Below are 27,483 nucleotides of genomic sequence, written 5' to 3'. Positions count from 1 at the left end.
CTAATACCGTAGTGACTAAGTTTCTAACAATCGTTGCTGTCCAAGGCCACCTACCATCGAAAACATCAACTAGCAAGTAACAAAGCCAGTTTTCAGATATTCATTCCCACAAGAGCTATATGCCGATTAGAAAACGCCAATGGAACCAAACAAGGGTTGCATCTATCTGATGCAAGCCTTGGACAGAGATTGCATCAAAGTGCAAGCTCAAATAGAGATTACAAAAAGTAAACAATATCCCAAATGAACAGGCCCGCGCGAGCCGACTTAACTTAAGTCATGAGTGAGTTTTTCAACCTTAGCCTTCGTAAAGTACACATAATAATTTTACAAGTTGCATTATGTTATAATAATGTATTTCAAGCAAAACAAGTGATTTTTGTTGTATTCCATTTTGTTGGCCAAATGAATAAAGATTTTTAAAAGAACAACTGATATTCACAATCCCTTTTCGAGGGCAAGAATTGCACCATTAAGAGGGTTTTTCAGAAACCGGAACAAATAGTAGTCGGAAGATTGAGACTATATGGTGGACGCACCAAAAGTTTCCATATAATTTCTTTCAATTTTTAGCGAGTCATTAGAGTATTGTAGAGTATCCCTATTGTTTCCCATGTTCATTTATAGCCATAAACCCTTTAGAAGGCACGCTCCCATCCAAAGTAAGTAAGTCATTAGGCTAGCTGTTCAAATTTTGAAAGCCGTAAGTGGTGACAAACTTGTGAAGATTGCTGTGGATTAAGTTGCACAAAGACGTAAATACAATTGCACTTCTCTATTTAACACTCCTTTCTTATGCTTCAACAAAATCTTTCCAATCTCATAAAACACATTGTTGTCGTACATGATCCAGCTTCCTTTGAACATAATCAGTCATTTCGAAAATAGTTCCCAGCACTAAATCCCAAATGGAAAGGTTCGTTAAAAACTTGAATTCATCCAAAACTAATTATCAAGATTCTTTTGGTATCCAGTCTCATTTAAATGGCTCAAAACTAGTTTATGCTAAATATTTAGTTCCACAACATTGTGACGAGATGATATATGTTAGTAAGCCAGAATCTGTTTAAAAATGTCATATTCTGCCTCAACGACTTTGCTTCATAAAAAATATTAATCAGGACATAACAACTAAACCAATAAAAAATAGCATGGTATAAGGTACTGTGAATCTATAGTCAATAGTCAAAGGGTGAAAGGGGAAAACACCAAAACAAATAGTCTAAAAATACATACAAAACTGAATAAAACTGTCGTACTGGAGATATACAAGGAAACGTCTCGATCATAACATAAGTTATCCGAAAATAATAAGGCATTATCCGACGGAACCTAACGAGTGTATATAAATTCCGGATTATCAAGCAGGAATGGAACTAGATTAGGGGGCCCGGACGAGGCTCGTCACGTTCCGAAAATCGACGTCCGATTCCCCACTGGACCGCACTCCTAAAATCGACTAATGATTCGCCGTACTTAGCCGGCGGAGGGATGCCCCCATCTCAAGGGGGCACCCGCTGGCTCGTTCAGAATCAGCCGCTTCGTGATCAGACTTACCAATGGATTTGTGGAGCTTCGCGTCTTTTAAGTTTTATTCAACACAACACTGATTGTTCACAATAGAAGTACAATATAGAGAAATGCATTTCTAACCCGAAATAAGCCTTGGAGCTCTGACTTTAACCTGCAGGAAATAATTTCCGATGTGACCAGGTTTTTTCAGTAACTACTAAATTTTTATATATTCTTACTTAACTATGCAACTATCTTTGAATAATGAATTATTGGGCGGGTAAATAAATATCCAAGCTTTATTTAAACTGATTTTTGCCTTCCTAACATTCATTATAGTTTCATTTTTATCGTAATTATTATCATGTAAAATGTGTACACTTCTCATTTTGCATATATTAAAACTGTACCCTTGTAGACCATACTTTCGACCTTCCATCTCCAAAGACAATACGCCACAGAAATCTCGTCTTTCTTGTCTGGCGAGCAATCAAATCACGATATTAAAGCTCAAGAGTGTAAACAAAAGGAATATTCATTTAGATAAACACTGATCTCTGTCTGCAACATTAATAGCAACAAATTAATAACTATTTCATTTTTGATATAATTCTACAGTGATAAAAATGGTTAAACAGAATGAGACAAAAAAGAAAAAAAATTCAATTAAGAAGATAAGTAAGATACCACTGCAGCATATACTTCGAAGTACCTATCGATATAAGACAACAAGACGCATATTAAATAGGATAAACAGTCTCGTATGAATTATTCTATAAAGAACTCTTTTATAAAGTAGAAAGCGTTAACTTCATATTAATATAATACTGTATCGAAAAAATGTAAAAGACAGTGAAGACGACATTTTATGGCTGTAAACATACACAGAGTATTAACAAAGGGAATTCATCTGTAAAGATGGACTTTTACCATGCCTCTAAAATGAAAAACATCCATTAAAAAATGTTTATCGTTTAAAGTAGTTTATTGTATTATCCTATATGTTTATCTAAGATTATCCTATTAACGCCCTTCAAAGTTATAAAAAATCAAATTTTAAATAAATATGCATAATTGTGAAAAATATGATTCACCCTTTATAAAGTATTTTACTCCATATTTTTTATTCTCTCTTGTTAAGTTAATTTTCTTCTCCCATATCATAAATTGAGCTGTATATAAATTATCTTTTATAAGACGATAAGACCTATATACAATAATATCTCCTATGTATTACCCTATAAAGAACAATTTTATAGAGTACAAAACAACAATTTCTTCTTATTGTTATTATTCTATATCGAAAAAAAAATGTTAAGTAGAGTGAAAACGATATTCTTCAGTGTATTCACAAAATGGTGAATAGACTGTCCCCTCTGTCTTCACCTATAAAGATGATCTTTTACAATGCCTATAAAGTGAAAAATATCCATTGAAAAATATGTGTAATCGTTTAAAGTAGTTTACTCTATTATCTAAGATTAATCTAAGATTATCCTATTAACTCCCTTGCATAAACTATGCTGACATATGGAGACCGAATTCTTCAAAGTTTTATATTATTTATACAACAAAAAATAATAACTATTTTATTTTAGCTTTGATTCTACAGTAAAAAAAAGGTTAAACATGAAACAAATAGCAAAGAAACACAATTAAGATGGTAAGTAAAATACCATGCAGCATACACTTCGAAGTACTTATAAGAAGATAAGACCTATATACAATAATATCTCCTATGCATTACCCTGTAAATAAGACTTTTATAGAGTACAAAATGACAATTTCTTCTTACTGTTATAAGTCTATATCGAAAAAAAAAAAGTTAAGTACAGTGAAAACGATATTCTATGGCTGTAACATACACTTCAGAGTATTCACAAAATGGTGAATAGACTGTCCCCTCTGTCTTCACCTATAAAGATGACCTTTTACCATGCCTATAAAGTGAAAAGTCTCCATTGTTGAAACCCCGATAGTAAATTACAACGACGTCCCATACACCGGCAATTCTCTCGCATAAAATCTTAATTTTGTTTTATGGTAGTTTAACTAGACGTTTTAATTGCATGATAACCCCCAGACAAAGACGGTGGAAATACGTTGCTGTGCCTCGACCGTAAAATACAAGTAAAGTATGTCGTTACTGCTTCTAAAACTCATTAAAAGTTTCTATCGTTATTTATCCGAATGGCAAACGTAACTTTTCAGCAATATATTTATGCCGCGCGCATTTCTCCCCGAATACCACAATCATCGTGACAATGATCACTGTCACTTCGTGCCAATAGCTCCATTAGTTACCGAAGCGACAGCTAAACCATAATGCCGCCATACATATTCGAAAATTGCTGGTTTAATCATAGAGTTATTCAATACATATTATTTAATGTATTGATTATGCGACGAAAATGCAAAATAATAACGTAAACACAATTATTAAACAACTTAACCTCATTATCAAAAAACTGGTTGTCGAAATCTGTCCATTTTAGATGATTTCCAGTTAGCAAAATAGAGTAAAATTAACTCTACATTTTAATGTTACTTTGCATTTGCAAAAAAAATGAAATAATAAAATATTAATAACATTTTATTCAAACATATTGGACAAACACTGAAAACCTGCAAACAGTGCATTACCCAATAGTTGTCAAGATACCATAAAACCAGTTAAAAGCATTTTACCATTCATTGATCAAAATGTATCTTTTTACCCAAGAACATTAATAAATAATCTTGATAAATGGAGCTATTAAATGTTGCTACATTAACATACGTTATTATTAATATTAACGTTAACATTTACTTACAAATCACATTATTTACGAGGTAAGGAATAGCCAAAAGGCCAAAAGCTAGATAATCTAGAACTAGGTTAATACGAAACTAGCAACCATAAAAACGGTCGAGTAAAATAGTCAATAATGAAACTAGTAATGAATGAAACACCTGATAGTAAAAAATAATCAATTACTAAATATTTCCAATGCTAGTTATAACGTTTCCTTAAATAAAATAAAAATATTCCACAACTGTTCTGTCATATCCCAATTGTCGATTTTGGTTTAAACGATTTAAAAGTTTTCGATGCCTGTTAAAAATAATTTCACTAACATTTTCTACAACTTCCTACAAAAAAAATCATGTTTTTCAACATACTACACGGCGTGGGACCCTTAAGATGCAAATGGCGGAGGCGCCAAAGAGAATTTTTCCTTTTGCAGTCGATGTTAATTCTAATTAGATTTACATTGGCAATATCGTTCGGCGATATGGTCCCGTAGGTTCGCCATATTTAATATACATGATAGGCCCTATACGTTATGGAGGGCGATGATTAAACGGGGAAGAAACCCTTGTCTCACGTTTTCACCTAAATTAAGGTGTGTACATTTGATCTCGCCGCATTAATATGGAGGGTCGTTGGGAGACCCGACCGCAGGGAATCGGGAAGGGCAAGCGGGAATTTCCAAGGGACAGCCGCAGTGATAAGTATGAGGTAAACGAATAACGTCTACACTGATTATAATTGATTTTTCTCTTCATCACTTCATTTACCATCATCTATACATTTTAATTTATGAAGATAAATATATGAACTACATGTCCAATAATTCTAGAACATAGGAAGATAGATTTCTACAAGGAAGATCATATTAACATTCAATCATAAATTATTGTGACTTTATAAATAATACAAATTTGTTTTTTTTACAATTTAAAATTACAAACAATTTAAATCAACTCAAAATCAATTGAATCGACATATGGAAAACGAAAATTAAAAAAAAATAAAAGTTTAAATAATCATACATAATTTTGAAAGATATGATTGGCCATTTATAAAGTATTTTATTTCAAATGTTTGCCCCTTACTACTAAATAATCATACATAATTTCGTCTTTAGTCTAGTCTTAAAATAAGCCAAAAATACCAATTTTTAAAAAAATATAAAAATAAAGTCTTTTACTGCATATTTTTTATTTCCTTACCACATTAATCCTCTTCCAAGGTCACCATAACAAATTTGTCTCGTAAATCAAGCTGACATATATAGACAAATACATATTTATTTTAAAGGAAATATAATTAACCGTTTGTAAAATATTTTACAACGTCTTTTTTGTTCTCTCAATATTAATTCGCTTTTATGATTACCATATTAATTATTTAACATAAATAGGGATAACATATAAAACAGAATCCTTTAAAATTACAAAAATTCTGTTTCAAAAGATGATACATAATTATGGAAAGTGTGATTGACCGTTTATAAAGCATTATACTCTATATATTTTGTTCTTTTGTCTTGTCAAAATTCTTCAATGTTAAAACATTACAATTAAAAATAATCATATATAATTATAAAAAATATGATTCCTAGTTATAATTTTACTCGTTATTTTTTGTTCAACTATTAATCTAAGAATTCTGAAAACAAATTCCTTCAAGTATCAACATCTATCATAAATAACAACCGTTCTCGTAAAGAGAGCGCGACACTCGAACCGAAAGCGAGAAATAAAAGTCATCTGGCTCGGAAGGAGCAAAAAATACACCGAGATCGTCTGAAGGAGGCAGACACCAATGCACCGGATCGAAAGACAGGCGTCGGCGACGTCGAAGGCTGGGCAACAGGTTGACCCAAAGTGTAAACGGAAAAATATAAAATATGAAATATGGACGCCGAGTCTACCGGGATATATGTATGGTTTTTGTGCAACGTCCGTCCGAGGAAAAGGTCCGAGAGATCGATCAGGCTTATGCGTCCTGTTGGATTTAAAATCCTTAAAAGATTAGTTCCTGGGAAAAAATATTGAAAATATTACTGTACAAATATCTGTAGAAATTTTACTGTTATTGAAATAATTTAGTGGAATTTTCTTTTTACATTTATTATATGTTTTCGCCCATACCTCTATAACTATTATTATAGATTTAATTTACTATCATTTACAACGTATAATGCATTATAACATATATTATACGATCCATCATTGGATCCCTGCCCTTTGACCGGAACCACCTACGATTTCCAACCGAGGACACATCCCTCGGTACCACCTCGTGCAATTTACAGCTCTCTTGTATAAAAAAATCGTAAATCAATGGAATTTTTTAAAAAATTGAAAACATATATTGGATTCGCCGAAAACTAATGGCCTCATATAAAACGTGTGACGAATCAAGATCAACTTGATGATAGATCTACTACACATCAAATATACGAAATGTATAAACACTGAGCAGTTTTAATGTAATACAAACATAATTTAATACAATTATTTCAGGAAACTGTATCCATAGAAATTTTAAATATATTCTACTCTTTAAGGGATATATAAGGTCCCTTCATATACTGTTAAGTAATATAGTATTTAAATGGTGTAAAGATAACCCACGCAAAAGATCTAATGAAACTTCCAGACATTGCTTTTAAAATAATACAATTTTTAAAACTTTATAAAAAAATCAAGGAATACTTATTATTTCAATTTGTGTATTTATATAAAACATGGATCTTTAAGAATGGGATCAATATACCCAATGGTCAGTCATGGTAAGGTGATAATAAAAATAATGTTAAGATAAAAAAGTTTATGAAAGAAGGTAAACGATGGAATAACAATTGATTAGATTTTTCTAGTGATAACCTTTGTCAATAATTCATTGCAGATACATTGCTCTTCATGATCATACATGGTGTGGCAAAATAGTTCAATGAAAATATAATAAAACACAACTCTAACCTACAAACTATCAACAGATATTCTGGTACATATTTATTGCTATTAAATATGGCATCAAATTGTCTATACTGCGTCTTGGAAGGATCGTCTCTACTGTTTCTCTCTTAACTATTATATCTACATTTCAGGAGGATGTGCTTTACGCTAATTCTGGCTCCAAACTCAATGCAATGAGGGATATCTAAAGTATATATTTTGACAGTAGGTGGTCTTGTTCTTCAATAGTTTGTTCTTCTCTAGCAAATCTTAATTAAGATGGTCCAGATTTTAAAAAACGCAGAAGGAAAACATCCGGATCCTCCCTCTACCAGATCAAGAGTTCCTCATGAAAGCCCGCCTGTTAGTCTGCAAAGTAATACGCACGTTCATTGTCCTCAATTCCCCTGTGCGAGGAAAGCCATAAAAATTAAATATATTTATGGATGCTATTTTCAATTTCTCTAATATGAATGTTCCCAAAGGATGGCAAGGATAAATAGAATCAATGACTTTTAGCGACGATGATGTGTTACTAAAGATAACTTTTATAGCTTTATCGATGGCATAATGTTATACCATTAGAATACCTGTAAATTTGTGTATACAAAACTCACTTTGCATGTCATACTTGCACAGGGGACATGCTCATCATATCTGTATGTTTCCAATTTTAATATACGTACCGCCGAAGCAAGAGACTCTTCCAGTGAAGTGAGGATGAGTTATTTTAACTAATCCAGTGAGTTGTATTTACAAGCATGATTATTGTTTACTGATTATTATTAACTGTATTGATTTCAAAACTTTCAGAATGGCCAGTGTGGTGGTAATGCTGTGTTCATTCAATTTCCAATCTTATACATTAGCTGAAATAATAACAACCTACTTAATTTTAATATAAAATTGAAATAGTCGAAATTTATCAGTCCTGTCAAGAATAAATAGCCCCTACCATATTCCATATCATTAACTTTTATTTATAAAAGATCCAGAATGTCGTATCAGTTATTGTTACCCTTTCTATAGCTCCTCTATGAACTTCGGACCTATCCATTTAATATTTTACGAGATTTTTATTGACATCCTTGCTGTTAACTCGACGAGGAAAGCGTATAAAAAAGATAGCCGTCGTCCTCTTCGACGGGAACCCACTCCACCATTCCACGGGCTGAATTTTCGTACGGCCCATATATCAAGATATAGTATTTATGGGAGGTAGGAAACTGATACGGAGATGTTTGGAGACGAACCGTTGAAAAAACAAGGTCGCTATTTGCATGACGGAGATGAGTGCGTGTAGTCGGAAGGAGGATGGGGGATTAAGGTAGTTGTAGTTGGGAATTGCGACCCGTTTAAGAACATTGAGTAAAAGCTCGAGGTTAAATTAAATGCTTAGTTACATTTCAGGCTAGTACAGGATAATATCTACATGTGCTTGTGATGCGAAAAATATGCTCATTGATAATGTTCTTACTACAGCTGTGTAGTTAGCAAATCGGTTTAAATACGGAAGATTTTTCTCTTCATTCTCCAAAAATGAGTTTCTTTCTGATTAATTCAATGGTCTCTATGTACTTAAAACGTTCGCTGCCAATAACTCACTAGTGCGTCATCGGACGCCCGTTACGCTCCAGCGCGTTATATGTGTGGTGTTGTTTCTAAGCCTTGTATTTAATTTCGGCATTAGGAGTGTGCCCGTACAGTTGTACCGGCAGTATCTGAAAACTATAGTTGGGTCGTTTATGTGCTTGGTTTTCTCTTTTTCCTTTTTGATTCATATGCATTATAAAATGGCATATGGCAGGAAAAATATCGATATGTCAGGGCCCTCTCGTCTTAGAAGTGAAAAAATAGGTATGAAACGCGCCCTAACTTTACAATAAATATTCAGGCAATCGTATTCCAATTTACGACTTTCGTTTGTCTCTCATAAAAATGTTACTAAAGGCTCCGTTCAAACCTACTCCCAAAGCGAACATGTTTTGAAAATACGAAAGAAGAAGAACGCAAGAAACGTAATGAGCAATGTAAAAATTGTTATTTACAAGAAAAAAGAAAAGACACTATTTGTGTATGCACTGCACGTTCTGGATATAACCTGGTTACTCTTTAGACTGCGCAAAAATTCGTCATGAGTCACCTCTTACGATTTATATGAATAGGGTCTTTATTTATTTCGTGAGTTTTAGTGAAAATTTGTATTAGATTATTATGGTCGTTAATTTATTTCTATTGACCTCTCAATTTACTTGAATTTTGTTTATTGGTAGTAACATTTACTTAATTATTTTTTTCTTGTTTTTCTGCTGAACATTTTTTTAAATCTTATTTTAATAGCTGATTCATTACCATTATATATATATATATATATATATATATATATATATATATATATATATATATATATATATATATATATATATATATATATATATGTATATATATATATATATATATATATATATATATATATATATATATATATGTATATATATATATATATATATATATATTATTATTATTATTATTATTATTATTATCATTTTATTATGGTATATTAAATTATATCTTCTAATCAACAATCAATTTTCCTCTCAGTGCCGATTACGCTCTGGCTTGTGACATAAACATACATTTTTATCAAAAAATATTAAAGTATAGGCTGGACACACGTTAAAAAACGTTATTAGGAATAGTTTATTGCTGTAATTGGAAAAAAACGTATTCGGTTTCCAGGGTAAGTATTTGTTCCCAGATCGGCAGCGAACGTGTTAGTCTGCAGATTTACATACCATTCCTATTCCTTTTACTATTCTCTTATTCCATACAATTCAACAAGTGTGTTGAAATATATTGTGTGTATTCTTTCATCTTTGTGCTAAGATATGTTTAATTTTAATACACTTAATTAGGAATAAACCTAAATTAAATTATAATATGTAATAACTAAAAGTAAAGTTACTAACGGATAATATTAAATAGATATATAGATAATTACAAAATCGGTGAAGAAAATTGTTATGAAACTATTCATTGGAAGTTACGATAGAACATAATTTAGGAGATTATGATGAAGCTATTCATGAAAATTACGACAGAACATAATATATCCGGTTATGATGCATCATTTCTTGCAAGGGTACACATAAATATGATTTGATATAACTGATAAATCTACCACTGTAATAATATGTCAAGTTGTTATTTTCTCACACCTACTGAATACGTGTGCTTACATATTCTTAGAAGATTGAAACACTCAACAGCAATGAGCTCTCTTAACTTCTGTCTGAGACTAAAAGCAAATGAATGCATGTAGTTTCACTTGACATGTGTTTTCTGTCTCGATAATTGTGAATCCGGTTCAATTATCAAACCTCTATTCTATAATTTGCCTCTTTTCTGTTCCAGACAATATTTAAAAATTCTCTTTTCATAATGAGCCTTATACTTAAGAAAATAAGCTTACAAATAACATACAAACATAACATAACATAACAAAGCATGGGCAAATATATTAGATCGTTAAACGGTATACGTATACATAAAAGAAATAGATATCGCAAGTGATGATTTCGTACTTTAATATTGTCGTATGTTCTCTTCTGATTCTCTACACTACTTTCAAGCTTTCCATGAATTGCATAAAGCACTGCACCGTTAAGTACATTAAATTAAAGCCAATGTTATGTATTTTTCTCGTTTCTTTCGCGAAATTAAAAACCCTTTAAATGAATGTACTTAATAGTTGTTTACATATAGTGCATTTAAGTGGGACCATTCGACAAGAAGCAACAAACACTCGCGAGAACTTTAATAGGAATAGGGAGTCGTCGCCGTAGTCGCCTTGCCTCTCTTTGGCATTCCGGCGAATTTTATAGCGTTTAATAAAATTTTATTTCGTTTTGTCCGGGTTATTACTCGCTACGTAAATTCGCCCAAATTGGAAATAGAATTAGATATTAGGTAATTTACGAATGCATAAGTCCGGGCTACGTTCCGTTTATCGGGTAAAGTTTGCGGCGAGAGAGGGAATTGCTTTTAAGGCGCTGATATCAAAAATTTTATGCTGTTATAGTTCTTGAGTTTTAGTTTTTTCGCTCGTAATTGCAACGAGAGCTTTGAACAGTTTCGTTCTTCATTTAAACCAAATCTATTTTGTGTTACCGACTCTTGTAATTCCCTTTTTTGTCAGTAGAGCCACTTCTGTTGCAAATCACTGGCCATAGATATCTGAATCAATACAATAATGTAAATTAATATTAAATATATTGTTATAATTTGTCTGGTGACTGTATAAGGTATGTGGAGTTGCATAAATATCGTATCGATGAATGTTGCTTTAATTACTGATAGATATTATTGTTTTTATTGACGTATTATTACTGAAATATAGCGGCTGTATCTGAAAGCCATTACCGTTTTTTTTAAACTTCATGGTTTTCAAGAAAATGGAAAAACTGTATTTATTGAAAGTATTGGCCATTTGATTCTGTATACCTCACCACAGACATCGAACCATTAACTTATTCAAAAATGGCGAAGTGCTACTCTGGAAGTGCGATTCCCACTGATGCGAAAAGTTGATAGTCGGCAGGGGCAAGGTCTGGAGAGTATGGCGTGGGTATTAATATGTCCCATCTAAGTGCTTTCAACGGTTCCTTGGCCGGTTTTGCTTTATGAGACGTCATGTTATCGTGGGTGTCTTCTGACCCATTCTAAACTTTTCTCGATCAATGCATGATTCAAATCAATCATTCGTTGTCGGTAGCATTTATTATTAACTGTTTCACCAGGTTTCAACAGAACGTAATACACCATGTCATTCTAGCCTCACCAAACACAATTTGGCGTTGGAGCAGATCCGTCGGTTTCGCAAGATGATAACCATGATATTTTGCGCTTAGAGCTTTCAAGATAAATCAACTTTTCATCACCCGTCATTGTTCACCAATAACACTAATAATTGTTTTTGAGTTTAGGCTGGGTCTTCATCCAGTAACTCTTGCAGTTTCGCAACTTAAAATTTGTTCGGTCTAACAGAACGTTCTTTGGCCTGCACGCCGAACCACCACCACTTTTGAATTTTAGCAAGAAGCTAGATGTAAATAGAATAAAATGACAAATGTGTAAAATCATTATATTGCATAATTGAGCTTAGCGGCATCTGTTATAAAAACCGGTAATGACTTTCCGGTACACCTGCTATTACTAGTCGTTGAATAGTAAGTTAAAATGTGTCTCTACAATGACCGAAAACTAGGTATTTAACCAGGAAGATCCATCGGCCCTTACTTCTCTAATAAAATAATATAAATTAATAGCACTTTACAGAATTTTTAGTAATTGGTACACTTCATTACTCAACTACACAAGATCACACGGTTGATAACATCAAGGTTTCAACATGTCAGATGCACATACTTGTATTAACTATGCTTGCGTAATTTTCTCTATATCTAAAGAGAAACAGTCGACAACCATTGTGGCTTAATTGTGCTTTTTTTGGCGACTCGAAATAGGAGGGCGTCTTTTTAGTGCTACCCTCGATAAATCACATTTTTATCGATAAAAGGCCATTCTTGGGGGAATTTATAAATTGCAACTATCACGTACCGAATCCCCGAAGGTCCGCCACCGTCGGCGTTTGCACTGCTTACGGATTTTCGGATCGACTTTTTCGATACGATTTTATGCTGCTTACGTTCTATTTCGTTTTCCTGCTCTGCCCCGACTTGGGCGTCGAGCATTACCAGGCGAAAAGGTATTTTTCAGTTGCAGAGAAAAGCTTACAGTAACCGCTATAAATGCAAAAATATTTAAACAATAAATACTTGCATTATATTGGTAAAATATTAATTACAGTTTCAAAGTCAGGCCTGGTAGGTGGCTGAGATAAGGTCCCACGAATTTTTTAAAATTATTTTAGATATCAACGAGCGTATATCCGTTAGAGTGACATTTTCAAAGCAACCGCCTCAATAATGATGTTTTTATATGCAGAATAAATTAAATAAACTCCATTGATATTTTATTCGTAATATCACTACATAGTATAAAACAAAGTCGCCTTTTCTGTCCCTATATCCCTATGTGCGCTTAAATCTTTAAAACTACGCAACGGATTTTGATGCGGTTTTTTTCAATAGATAGAGTGATTCAAGAGGAAGGTTTATATGTATAATAATATAATTATACATGCATAATATACTAAGGCAACATTGCTAATTTTAGAGGTTTCTAACGTGATGTCGTAAATTAACCTATTTTTTTAGGCTTATTTAGCAATTAGCAAAAACGCTGCCTAACCCTACGAGTTAGATCAAATTAATGTACTACAATATTGTACACCATAAAAAGGTCTACAAAAAAGTCCGCGATGGTATATGTTTATCTTTTAGGGATAACCCACATTAACCATTTTTATTGTTTACTTTTTACGTGAGAAAATGGCTTATTTACGAAGCTATTTTAAGCAATACGGCATTAATCCTTATCGAATGAAGTACCTTAAATACAGTGTGCAACTAATATAGATCAATATGGTTCCTTACAGCATGTAAATTAAACAAATATTTTCGGAGATATTACAAATTTAAAATTTGCGTTTAAAAATGTGTAATGTAATAAAAATTGTATGAATTTAGATATTCCAAAGATAGCAGGAAATCTTCATAGTAAGTATAGGGGAAGAGGAATTGTTTTACTCCAAATTTAATGCGCCTGCCCCTGCAGGCCAAGGGCAGTAATGAATGAACCAAAAATACTGGATCGATTTTAATCATGTTTTCATTGAGTGACATAGGCATATATATTTTATGCCCGTGCAAAGTCGGAGCGGGCCGCTATGTTTTTATATACAACGTTCATATTTTTTCTATAGTGTATTTAATTTAGTATCAGCATTGCACCCGTGAGAAGCCGGGGCGGGTCGCTAGTATAAAATACAACATTATCTCTGGTAGATCAAGCTAAACTGAACTTATTCCCATAACACTAATGTATTCATTCGGCCTAGCGGATATTTGCTAACTTAACCCTTTCATGGGTTATAGTGTGTGTTAACAGAATATAAATCGGAAAATCAAAATAACATTGTCAACATAAGATAATATTTTCAAATGCGTCATTGTCAGTTACACTACCAGCATATTTAGTTACATTATTGTTGTCTATTTATTAAAACAAAATGTTTTCACGTTTTCGAGAACGAACAATGAGTATTCGTAGATATACACAAAAAGCATAAATAATTCGTAACTATCGGTTAAATAGAACTGCAGAAGAACATAGAACAGAAAAAGATAAATCAGTAGGTCTTTGCAACTCATCAAAAAAAGTCTTACATCCATTATTAAATATACCGCCTAAAACAATTGAAAACCCTACATTTGATTCAATAAAAATTTTATTAAATTTAAAAAATATAAATCAATTCAGCATGTTTGAATCAACATCAGGACTCATGGACAAATGCACCATCAATACCATCTGATGCCGATCCTTTTTTTTTTTGAAAATCTGTTTTATGAATAACGAGAACCAAAACAAGATACGCTGTCTATATAGCCACATCAAGCTCATGGAGAAGACAGAATTTGTAGCAAATTTTGCAGATGTTTTGACTAAATCATAACATTGGTCCAGTTGTACAACATCGCCTACAATAGATCAGAAATATCACTTGAGTAAATACAATATACCAATTATTAATGGAGTTGTAATAGTTATGGCTGGCGACCCCTTTAAACTACGAGATATAAATATACAAATCAGAGATAATTCAAGATAATCATCGTTTTTGCAATGCTTTGTAATGTCCATTGGCAGTTTGGAGGAGAAGGTGGATATTATTTAAACATCACACAAAGGAATTCAACGACAAGTAATTTATTTACTTAATAACTTCGTTACATATGATCACTGTACGTGTATTCAAATAAAAACTAAAATCGTTGATAAACTTACAGATAAACTTAGATAGAGGTCATGGAGAAGACATAATTTGTAGCAAATTTGGAGATGTTTTGACTAAATCAGAAAATTGGTCCAGTTGTCCAACATTGTTTACATTAGATTACAAAAGGACAATTACAATTATTACCACTAAACTAAAGTAACATATGCAGATCACTTGTAAAAATACAATATATAAATTAACAGGTCAATTGAAAAGTTCCCTGCCTCACACATAGAGGGCGCTACTAGAATTAAATCCGTATGTTTTTTATTTAGCCCTAACCCTCAAAAGGTGCGTGTATAAACTTGACAGCTGTCAGCATTTTGAGTGAACCAACTTTTGTTATTATGAAAAAGATGGCTAAACGTAATTTCGGAGTTTTGATCAAATATTGCCTTTTGAAGGGAAACAGTTGAAGCAAAAATTTGGCTTGATGCCGAGATTCCGGACACTGTCCCAGGAAAATCAACAATGAAGGATTGGTATGCTAAGTTTCAACAGACAGTGGATACCCAAAAAAGGTTGTTACCGACGAAAACATTAATAAAATCCACAAAATGATTTTGAATGACGAATATTTAGGTATGAGAAAGCTCTGTGCAAAGGTAGTGTCGCGAGAGCTCACTTTTGACCAAAAGCAGCGACGAGTTGATGATTCGGAGCGTAATGATCAAGCGTAATAAACCCCAGTTTTTGCATCGATTTGTGACAATGGATGAAACATAGCTCCCTCATTTCACTCCGAAGTCATTCGGCTGGCAATGGCGTCTGTATATTGGGATGCGCACGGAATAATTTTTATTGACTACCTTGAAAAAGGAAAGACCATCAACAGCGACTATTACATAGCGTTATTGGACCGTTTGAAGGACGAAATCGCCGAAAAACGGCCGTATTTGAAGAAAAATAAAGTGCTGCTTCACCAAGACAATGCACCGTGTTACAAGTCAGTGAAAACGATGGCAAAAATCCATAAATTGGGCTTCAAATTGCTATGTTTTGCACTTTCGAATGTGTTTTACTATGGTAGGCCGGGGACTTTTCAATTAACCTGTTATTATATCAGAGATAATACGGTGTGGATAATCCAAAATAATCATCGTTCTTACAATGCTTTACAATGTTCAATGACAGTTGGAAAGGAGAATATGAATATTATTTAAATATTACACAAAGAAATTCAAAAATTCAATGACAACTAATTTATTTACTTAATAACTTCATTACATATGATCACTGTACGTGTATTCAAACAAAAATTAGAATCGTTGATATATATATATAAAAGATTACACTATTTTTAGAAAGGTGATTTCGACCTAAAAAGAGAAACAAAGCTATCAGACTAAACGAACCGAATCTTTTCACCCGGGAAGTCGGTCGACTACTTCCCTTACATCCTCCCTGCCCCCATCGACGCCCGCCTCCGGCTCAACGGACTGCCGTTTCCCCCTGCCGCCCGATAACCGACCCGAGGCCAGCCTCAGGAACGACGACCTAACTATATTTTAAACCACCTGGACTTCCCAGCAGAATCGTTCTGGTGTTTGAGCATTAGCGGCACGTAACGGCAAAAATTGCCTCGGTCAGTTTGGCCGTGGACCGCGTAACTTTTTGTTTCCTTCTTTTCCGATCGCCGATCGTCCGTTTCCGGGCGATCTCGGTTAAGTGTGACTTGTTTTTAATGGAGTTCTAATTGGAAAACAATCGCTCGGAGCGGGGTTTTGAATTTAATCGATTTTATAAGGCAATAATATAATCACGCACAAACATATTTAGAACAAACATGTACACATGAATTTGGTGTTATGAACAAACATTCAACAATTAACCAGGTACATAAAATCAGAGACATCATTGAAAAAGCCAACGAAGAGAAAACAGTCTGGTCAGCTATATTCCTGGACGTATCACAAGCCTTCGACAAAGTATAATCTAAGGAACTGAGCTATAAGCTCCATAAAATGTTACCCAAGCAATATGTCGAACTCTTAAACTCCTACAACAAAATCAATCATGTTTAAAGTTAAACAAGAAGAAGTTTGCTCAGCAACAAAACAAAGAAAGGCAATATTTTAATATTCAGTTATATTTTCGAAGGAATATACTTTGAACATAAGACGCATAAAATGTTATCAAAGCAATAAGCTGAACTCTTAAACTCCACAGTCAGGATTTTTAGAGCTAAACAAAAAGAAGCATATTCAACAAAAAAAAACTAAAGGGAATATTTTGGGCCCTGTTCTTCACCTACTCTATATATATGAAAAACCTGCAAGTAGAAATGTTGCTAATGATACTTGCCACAGGAAACAACAGCGAAGAAACAACCAGAAAGCGGCAACATGCAAGTAATAATATGAATAAGTGGACACAGATATGGAGAATAAAATTCAACGAAAGTAAATCCGTACATACTGAAATCAGCCACAACCTACACTATTCATATCTCTATATATTAGTCGGCTTAGAAATAAAATATCACCTCCCTTTTTGAAGAAAACGTTTATTCAGTTAAAGCTTATAACGAGGAAGAATTTTAGCCCTAATATGTTTGTGATATGCGATACAAAGAAATATATTCTAATAAAAGGAAAAACGCCCGAAATAAACAACGAGGAATAGCCATCAGATCGGTGACACAAACTATACAAACAAACTCTGGGGCTCTATATTACGAGAGAAACGTCATTCATTTAAAATATTTCCGTCGAATTTCTATGAATAATACTATTATCACATACAGCAAGAATGCCAACTAAGCACCGCGGGGTGATTCTTGATCCGAAACATATGATCGGCTTTGAATCAATGATGATGACGATTCACCACGGTCATGTGGCATCAATCGAAATAAGAGATAACCAGAATAACATTACAAAATCACTGCGTTACATTTCCCCTTATATGCTGATGTTTTCTTCAAACAAATATGGATTCAAATGTGATTATTTTGTACAATTTGAGCTTCTAAATCCCCATTTCGACTATATGTTTTTCGCAAACTTCAAATAGCGCTTTCAACAGCAATTCTCCTTAAGTTAAATAAGAAATATTCTCTTAAATACGGCTTTCTTCGATCGTAATTTGTTATTTTCTCCATCCATCATCCGAGCTGACAAAAAATATGTTGTTTACACTTTCGGGAAATGACATATATCCGAGAGACGACGACAGTAACGCCACATTACGTAAATCCCTAACATTAATTCACGCATCTTCGAAACTAATAAATAATGTTGCACTCGATAGTCTCTATATATCTCCATCGACTCTATGCTCGATAAACGCACAAGTATCTTTCGATAAAAGAAGCTGGAATATGTTATGAGCCGCGCAAAGGTTGAAACGTAAAAAGCAAACTCGCATACCCGTATCCGGTATTTTTATTTTAAACTCGTGTACACGGACAGCCCCGGCTAATAAATCTCCCCAGCCAGTGACAGTTTTCCAGTCAGAATCCGTAAAACGGCAAGCTGATGCTCCAGGAAATGTTTTCCCGATATAAAAAATACCCTCCGAGGAAGCAAGGGTAATAAAATATATGAAAACATAAATGTATACCGTGAGAATATATATATACATATATATATATATATATATATATATATATATATATATATATATATATATATATATATATATATATATATATTAGTGTTGGGAACTATCGACTGTAACAAATACAACCAGTTATATGTACCAGGGTTACGCACTTGTAAATTATATTTACAATTATTAGTTGTTATAAAAAAAAATTATTTTTGATAACAAAAACACTTTTTCGTGATACGAATGCCTCTTAACACATTTTGAATATTACATTTACGCCCCACTGGACAAGATCAAATACCTAATAAAGATTTATCGTTGTTCCATGGCAATTAGCAGACGATCGATCGCCACCCGGCCGATAAATCTGAATTCGAGGCGAACAATAACAATATCGGCCTTTCAGCCGATGATTGGCTCGTTCGAAACAATCGCGTAAAACATTTGCCGAAAAATTAGGAACAATTTGCCGCGTCTGATCGCGTCCGTCCCGATGCCCGGCTCGTTATAGGAAATTGGTTAATGAAAATTGAATTGATTTTACAGGCATTTTTTACCAAACTTAAACTGAAATTCGAAATAAAAGCGTAGGAAACGTAGAAATTCAGATAAAGCGTTAAATAACTGACGGTATTGGAATCTAGTCTGATATCACGTAAGTCATGCAATTGTATAAAGTATGCTACACGAAGAAGAAGAAAACAAAGACTGGAATAATCTCCAATAATAAAAAAAAAACTAAGACAACAAGAGCATACGTTAAAATGCACCATGTCGTTAAAGAATTCGAACGTCTACAATACAGTCGCTCTTACTGAGTCACTTAAATCCTTTAAGTATTTCAATAATTTTCAATGAAATTTTAATATCGTATCATTAAAATGCATATTTTTTATTGAAGACTCCGGTAACATTGACACATTATTTAAAATAATCTTATCACAACGAAACTCTTGTTATAAACGGAATATATGTTATAAAGTAATAGATCTAAAATCTAAAATCTCACATAAAAGTCAGACATGTAAATAAAGAAAAGAGAAGAGATAAACTAAAAAAAAATGAAAAAAATAATTATTACATGTACAAAAGAAATATAAAACCGGCCAACCATATACTGTAAAATTATGTACTAACATATTAATAATATTTTTTTTCCTAAATCAGAGGTTGAAGATAAACATAGGTTGATGAAAAACTTTCTTATATGTTTAGAAATTTTACAGTAGACAATATTACATTCCTGTATCGATTAAAACAAGTGTAAGAGAGGAATTATTATAGTAAAATATAATTTTCTAAAACTAACCTGTAGGTCCGCATCGAATAAAAGGACATACATGTTAAATATATATTTAACATATATTTATAATTTTACAGATATTTGAACAGACCAACCAGTAGCAGATATTCAATGGCCTAACGGAATGTTAAGATATGTCTCTTTTGTTTATAAAACTTTCATTCATATTGTTTATTGTTATTGTAAACACATAAGATAGTTCAAATAAAATATATCTCAATATAAATCAAACTGTCTTTTCGTTCTCATATTGGTATTTAAAATTAACAAGTGATAATATTTGGGGATTTATCATTATCATCTATCTATTGTTGTGTACGTATAAACATGCACAAAAAAGTGGAACACTCGAATGGTCTAATAAAAGATCGGCCTATCATATACTGCGAAATTATGAGCTAAAATATAATACCGTATATAATTATATTTGCTATAAACCATTTATTTCCTATATTAAAGATTCGAATCAAAGCATTTGCCTTTTTTCACGCATTTCGTGATCAATTAATCGCAACTAAAAACCGTAAACAAAAAGTAGAGGCAGAATTATTAAACTAAAAAAGATAAAAGATCGCCTTATCATGGTTTCATTTTCGTTGAGCTAATAATTCCATATTTTCGGAGCTTATCGATTGACGACATAGTTCTTGTTAGTTTAAATTGGTAATAAAATACAAGTCTATAGAGAAGTAAAATTAAACAACGTTTAAGTTGATGAAAATTAGGCGAGATAACTACATCCAACGGTACAACCGATATATATTAATTTTATACAAATATTAATATTAAATTACTACGCTTCATGTTCTTTTAATAAAATGTTAACAAAATAAAAACAGTATCGTTCTATCAAACAAATGGACTTTCTAACTTTACTATATTTACAATTATACTACTACTGAATATACTACTACTAATATTCTGAATATGACATATAGATGGCGCCAGCTCCTAACTTTCTAAATATTCATGGCGACTTGGTGTTTCGTTCAATAGCTACAATGATTTTAATGAAACAACTTGATGGCCAATATATAGGGTAGATAGATAGGGTATAAAAAACTATAGAATAAATAAAATTAAAAGTTGACGTTTTGTTAGATAAGGCTTGCTTATTAAACTCTGTGCTAATCCAAAACAATTGACGGTATTCCTGGCTAATTTCCCCATAAATAGTATTCAACTGATTCAAAGATAAAACTAATCTGCTCTTCACATTCCAACCAAATGACATTCAATTAAAACTTAAACCTATAGAAATATAGGGTAAGTTACATCAGCTGTTGTAAATCCCTCTCCATTAACTCACAGTCCCCGTAGTAACATCACCGAATCGAAAACAAAACACTAACTCGGCCGGGCAAGTTCCTAATGAATTTTCATATTCCGTAAGAGCGAAATAAACTTTTCAAAATCCTCTCCCGCGTCGCCTCCCGCCCGCCAACACCAGCCAATTACCATATATCCGAATCCGGCAATTACCTGACTGTTTATACATATTAAACGACCTGGCTCAGCGTCTAAAACAACAACCCTTTGAACCCCGGACGGGAGGGGTAGCTCCCGCTCCCAGTCACCTACGCCTCCCTATCGCCACTACCCCCCGCCTCAGGCCCCCACCGACCCGTCGAACGCAGCCTCGGCCTCTTCATATTTAACGTCACCCCTTACCTAAATCACCCTCCGTTACGGGCCCCAAATACCCCATATTATACGGCGTCATTAACCGGAATACATTACAATTAGTCACCAAATTTGTACAAATATCCGTCAACTAATTATCATTAAGCATTATGGGTTTTCATTGATTGGACTCAACCGATTGCCGTTTCAACGGGCCATAAATCTGCATAACAGCCTCATTTTCGTCCACGCATCTACGATTTGTAGAGAGTTACTGTCGTGATACGGGGGATATTTTGGGAATCCGTTGCGGATTAGTCGGAAAATACCTGGCACTAACAAAAATACATATACAGTGGGTATAGGAAAAATTTCGTAGCGCTTTATTTTGTAAAATACAACTGGCTTTATGATAACATGAAAATTAACCATAAACCAAATATGCTTTATTAGGGGCGTCGGTCGCGAAAAAAAAACAGATATATCCATATATCGGCGAATGCAAAATATCCAACTAAATAAAAACTAACTAAAATTCACTTGATGACCGAAGGGAGGAAATCACAAAACAAAAGTTCGATACGCTCCATCAACAACCTGACGTTTTTAATATCGTTATTTTAGTACGCACCTTTAGGTTCGATACTCTCATTTACAACTATCGATATTTTCTCGACATTTCTATGCTCTATTATTTCTGACGATGTGGCGCATCTTCTCACGTATGATGTATATCTGTATGTCAACTTTCTTCAGATAAATCTATGGAGCCACTTGTCCAGCATTTCTATGTTTTCTGGTTGGTAACCTGAATGATTTTAGAGATGAAAAACATGTTACATTATCTGGGACAACAAACATACTCGAAACACTTATACACTTTCTTGTAAAAGCAGATTATTTCTTTAAAAAGAGTTATATGACAACAAAATGGAAAACATATGGCAAAGATAGATATCTTTAGATAGATCTTTAGATATCTAGTTCATGAGCCTGTAATATTGGGTAAAATTGAGCTGTGAAACCAAGCGTATTTGATACAGGACAAGACATTCGAGACTATGGTGACACTGAGAACCAGACGGAATACATTGACATTTCAGCCCCTTGAAAGATCTCAATTAATCAGATAATTATCGAAAAACGTCAGAACCCTGAAAACTCGTGGAAAAGGTGAATATCGGAGAAATTATCGACACAAGGAAATCATCATTCGAGAGGCATTTCCCTCATTAGAAATTATTACTAATCAGGCTGCGAGGAAAATTGATAACAAAATATGGTGCATCCGGTGCGCCATCCTTTATCGACAATTTTCAACTCTTCCAATCAAAAAGTGGATCTCCTACGACAATACAAATACCAACACTAATAGGTAAGTCTAAGTAAGCCATCCACATATATACCTAAGTGGAATTTCATCGTCATAAAATCATACTGTACATATGGTGGGATCAGTAAGATATAATACGTTACGAGCTAGCGACGTATTGTTGAAAAAGACCACCAACAGCGAGTAACAGACTCAAAGTCATCTTCTTAGACGACAATACTTGACCCCACACGCTGAAAGAGTAGCGAAGAGTTTACGGCTCAAATGGAAAGAACATAACACGCATAAACATCGTATATCATATCAAAAAGCCAATTTGTAGTTCCAATATTTTAAGAATGGATGAAATTTAGAAAAGGTGTATTTCCAATATATAAATAAATAAATTATGAGTACAATATATGAGCCAATTTGTACTTTCAATAATTTAAAAATCTGTAACATAAATGATAAAATTATGAGTGACATAAACATACAGCCAATTTGTATTTCCAATAAATTTTGGAAAGATATATATTTGTATTTGCCCATTTGTATTTCCTATATATAGTTTGAAAAATTGTGAGTTGAATTTTGCAAATAGATTTTACCTCTGTTCCACCGCCTTACCGCCGACATATCAAAACCATCGAAAACCGTACGGGTCCGAATAAGTTAAGGTTATGTCGCCGATCCTAAAAACTTATTTAAAGTCGAGTAAAGCATTATAGGCAACCATCACGGAGGTCCGCATGTAGTTAAGGGCCCCGAGGCAAAGATTTGGCCGGCGGCCAACAACCACTCACGGTACCGTAAATCACCAGGTCTACGACGTACGCCCGAATCATGTGCCACCGGTCGCCCTCCTGCAGCCAGCCCCCCTCGCATCCCGCCGCCCGAAACGATTCGGGGCGACAAAATTAACTGGATGAAAAGATGTTTTTAGAGCTTAGAAAATTATTTCAAGAATTTATCACAAAGTTGTAAATGAACCGAAGTGTTGATGACCATAATATAACAGCTGATGTTATTGCAGTTATTATATTACATATGTTTGTGATTATTTAACGTTTGTGATTGTCCTGAGGCAAGAGTACAAAATCCGACAAGGAAAATCATCCCAGTTACGCCAGCAGTCAGGTAGGTCATTCGCCACTCCGGCTTAATACCGAGGACCGTATATATATATATATATATATATATATATATATATATATATATATATATATATATATATATATATATATATATATATATATAGTATATAAAAAAGAACTCACAAATACGCAAAAAATATTCAATGATGCCTATTACTCTATTATGGACCTGGACCTGTTGAGTGTTTTTGTCTTATCAGCTACTTTAAAAATTTTCCATTTTTTAGTCTTTAATTTATTCATATCAGTGGTTAATCGTTTTGGGATAACTGACTATTCAGCAAGAAACTTTGATTTATGTTTTTGTCTCTAGCCTATGGTCCATTGATATGTCCTCTTGAAAATCTTAGTTGACCTTACTGACTCTTCTTGTATATAGAAGCTTATCGATTTTTCGTTAAACTTTCGAATTTCTTCTAGCTTTTTCTTCTCTAGCTTTCCATCAAAGAAATAAAGCATTAAAATTATATGCCGAATTGTGATAAATAATTTTTCTGATACTGAGGCTGTCAAACGATCAGTAAACATCGAATTTGACGCTATTATAACCGACATAGTGGACAGACAGCAATTTACCATGTACCAGTTATTTGTAAGTAATAAAATACCCGAAATCACCGCCATTTCAGCCCCGAACCTTAGTGTTTGGCAAGAAACTACCAAATAAAGCAATCAGGGAATAGCTGGACCTTTTGTACGGCTGGTAATTTAATGTCTTCTTATTGCGCGTCGACATCCTTTATGCCGATAGGTTTTATTTGCTAGAAAATTTCCTTCTTTATTTGCCGAATATATCCGGGAGAAATTTAGCGTGCAATGCTTTATTCCCCTAGGGAAAATAACATACCAATCAATATGTGCGTCCTAGTCACCGTAAAACGGTGTAAAATAGGAAGCTGATATTAAAATATTTTCGTATTAAATCAGCATGAAATTAGACGAAAGTTGTTTCCACCAAAAGCATAAGATATTTGGGTTTCGTAATTGTTTATTAATGAACTCTGCAATCCGTGTAATGAGTATTCTAATAGGAGAGCCCACTGGAACTTTGAAACGTTGCCCAGTTGGTGAAACTACAGCTATAAAGATATACCTGGAGGTCCAGATTCATATGTTTACGAACTATAGTTTCGAACCTCCCGTCCCTAGTGAATCTGTTTTGATATTTTTACGACATTTGACTCAATGAGCTCGCTGTAATTACGAATAAAGGAAACTGAAAGTAAATATTTTGTTATACGATCATTGTCCGTTTTTATTTTAAATTTGATAGATCTTTAATAGTCGATTTTGTTTATCATTAATTATTGTTCCTTTTTGTAACCGAGTTATAGTAATCAAATAAGCAATTATCATAGCTAATGGATAGCCAAAATTGTTTAAAAAATTAAGCAACGACCTTAAACAATAATCTTGTTATTAAAAATAAGGAACTACTAAGTGTATCTAAAATATGAAATATTGCCTCAAAAGTTAGTACACTATGTTTTCTATTTAAATCATATCGTCTGCATTTATATGTTTCATTTTTCATGAATTAATTGAGGATTGTGTGTTCCCCAAAACCGACTGTTCTGTTTAACAGCGTGGCCACTGAGAAGAAAATGGGCTTCATCGTTCATTATCAATTTAAACGAAAGATCTTCAATTTCGCCAGAGAGCGCTAGGATTGCAGCACTATCACGCACCAGAGTAACATTTTCAGCTTTACGAAATGTCCGTTGTCTTCCAGAACGAGGCATGTCTGCTGTCGTACCGTACTGTCGAAAATTCGCATGTAAACGATAAATTGTGGTTTTGTCAGACACAGGAGGATTAGGATATTTTTGACGTAATTTCTGCTAAGTGGCAATAATGGAACGATTATTTTTAATAAATATTGTTACTATTTCTGCTCGTTCTTGTGACGTATATTTATCTATAGTAAAATTTGGACGTCTACATAACACAATGCTTAAAGCAAAACTGAAAAAGCATTGAAATAGATAGTGCAACATAGACAAATGTTATAGTAAAAATCATGAAAATCTTAGGAGATTTTATTAAGACAAACCATGAATTAACAACACTATCTTAGGAACTTTCAAAAAATGTGAATTCATTATCAAGTTAAGACAAATGTTGAATATAGTCCCAGAGCTCGCAATAACATCATGATGTGTTATGTAAAGATAAATATACTTCTCTAAGTTGTACCTCAGGTTTTGTTGTTATTGTAGTTGCATTCCAGAAGAACTGAGTTTGGTAGATAGTATGAATGAACTATTTGAGTGACGCGCTATTGCATACAAAACCCTGTCATGATACCTGATTGATCACTTCCCACTGTCGAAATATTACACAAACACTTTTAATTATTAATATAGATCAACTAAACTAAATTAAGAGATCGTCGTTTGAACTTCCACGATAGTAAACCAAGCATCCGGGAGTGGTAATATATGAACACATCCATTAAAAAGTGAATTATAAACGAGTAGGTCCCAATTTACCATTGGGCTTTATCCTTTCAAATCGCCGAGCACAAAAGGCGTAGAGGGCCGTGACCCGGCTCTCGCATATTGGCTTTTTCTTCTGTTCTTTCCACGGGACACATTTATTTTCGTTTGACAGCTTCGATATCGCAGCCGTTTCGATTGTTCCGCCTTCGTAACTTCACTCAGAAGTCAAGAGACATCGGGAAGGAGTTTGTTATAAATCTCGGGAAGGATAATATCTCGAATTGTTAATTTTTGGTATATATTTGGCCGGTTTAAAGCACTTTTACACAATTTTTGTTGCTTTTAACCTAGAAATAACAATAAAAACAAGAGATAGTTCTGCATTTGATTTTATGTGCGAAAATAATATTAAAAACTTAGAATTTTAGGCTTTTAAATGGATTTACAATGCAAAAGCAAGTAATAAAATCTGTGTGATCGTTCCTGCATTGAATTCCTGGCACCGCAAACTTTTGCTCTTTTGCAAACTTTGCAAACATTGCTCTTTTTTCACCTCTGTACTAGCCTGCAATAGCATGTCAGTTGAAAAGTTCCCGGCCTACCATCGTAAAACAAATTTTTTTGGCAAAATTAGTTTTTTCTTATTCAACATAATTCCCTTCAAGGGTGATACACTGATTATAGCGAGTCTCCAATTTTACCGATACCATTTTTGTAGTACGACTTGTCCTTTGCATGAAAATAGGCCTTAGTTTCGGCGATCACCTCTTCATTCGACGACAATTCTTCCCAGCGAGCATTCTTTTGAGATCTGAGAACACGAAATAGTCACTGGGGGCCAGATCTGGAGAACAGAGTGGATGAGGAAGCAATTCGAAGCCCGGCACGTG

At 33.5% G+C, this 27,483-nt stretch overlaps 1 protein-coding gene and 1 non-coding gene across 10 annotated transcripts in view; both read right to left on the bottom strand.

Moving 5' to 3' along the window:
• Window positions 1–27,483, bottom strand: part of Camta (Calmodulin-binding transcription activator) — a 463,871-nt gene that overhangs the window by 317,045 nt on the left and 119,343 nt on the right. The gene's annotated exons all lie outside the window — the stretch shown is intronic.
• On the bottom strand, window positions 7,836–7,944 carry LOC143200387 (U6 spliceosomal RNA). The gene has a single exon (XR_013006716.1). It is a non-coding gene; the product is annotated as a U6 spliceosomal RNA (small nuclear RNA).

The sequence above is a fragment of the Rhynchophorus ferrugineus genome, unplaced genomic scaffold, assembly GCF_030347505.1.
Source record: "Rhynchophorus ferrugineus isolate W39M unplaced genomic scaffold, kcgeb_rfMv2 rfM7, whole genome shotgun sequence".
In the NCBI taxonomy this organism is placed as follows: Eukaryota; Metazoa; Arthropoda; class Insecta; order Coleoptera; family Curculionidae; genus Rhynchophorus; species Rhynchophorus ferrugineus.
Note: the sequence above shows the minus strand (reverse complement) of the source record. Positions and strands in the feature narration are given on the sequence as shown.